Below are 758 nucleotides of genomic sequence, written 5' to 3'. Positions count from 1 at the left end.
GGGGAAGCCAGTTAATAACGAAACAATAATTCATCCAATAACCATTCCCCTCTTGGGGGAAAGTCAAAGTTTTTAATTTATTTTGACAATTCTGTGATATGGAGTGAATTTTATAATATATATCATCTTTTAAAATGTCAAAAGGAGGTGCCACAGAATCACCGATTTAAGAGGTTGTTCCAAGCAGATGACTGGTCCTGGTATTCCCGAGCTTTGGAATGGGTCCTCAGGCTGTGCTTCCTGGTTAGTGGGTAACTCACTCACCCCACCTGCCCCCAACTGTGGGACTGAGTAATGAACCAGTTCGCAGAGGGATTGAAGAGAGAATTGTGGATTTCCAGAGGGATTTGGAGGGGGGGGGATTTGGAGGGGGGGATTTGGAGGGGGGGATTTGGAGGGGGGGGGATTTGGAGGGGGGATTTGGAGGGGGGGGGATTTGGAGGGGGGGATTTGGAGGGAGAGTGGTTGGAGATTTGGATAGGAATTTGGAGGGGAATTTCCAGAGCGATTTGGAGGGAGATTTGAAAAGGGATTTGGAGAGGGATTTCGAGGGGAATTTGGAGGGGGATTTGCAGAGGGATCTGGATAGGGATTTGGAGGGGTATTTGGAAAGGGATTTGGAGGGGGATTTGGAGGGAGATTTCCAGAGGGATTTGGATAGGGATTTGGAGGCGGGTGGTTGGACGGGGATTTGGAAAGGGATTTGGAGGGGAATTCGGAGGTGGGATTTGTTGGGGGATTTGGAGGGGGACTTGGAA

The 758-nt window shown here is 49.1% G+C and overlaps 1 protein-coding gene across 2 annotated transcripts in view; it reads left to right on the top strand.

Annotated features, from left to right (window-relative positions):
• The window catches only part of LOC121284224 (FH2 domain-containing protein 1-like), a 98,134-nt gene extending 97,796 nt beyond the window's left edge, over positions 1–338 (top strand). For both annotated transcript variants that reach the window (XM_041199517.1, XM_041199518.1), the window contains one exon: positions 1–338. This exon is cut by the window's left edge and continues 1,729 nt beyond it. The gene's annotated coding sequence lies outside the window, so the exon portion shown is untranslated.
• The last annotated feature ends 420 nt before the right edge of the window (positions 339–758 follow it).

This window comes from Carcharodon carcharias, chromosome 11 (assembly GCF_017639515.1).
Source record: "Carcharodon carcharias isolate sCarCar2 chromosome 11, sCarCar2.pri, whole genome shotgun sequence".
Taxonomy (NCBI): domain Eukaryota; kingdom Metazoa; phylum Chordata; class Chondrichthyes; order Lamniformes; family Lamnidae; genus Carcharodon; species Carcharodon carcharias.
Note: the sequence above shows the minus strand (reverse complement) of the source record. Positions and strands in the feature narration are given on the sequence as shown.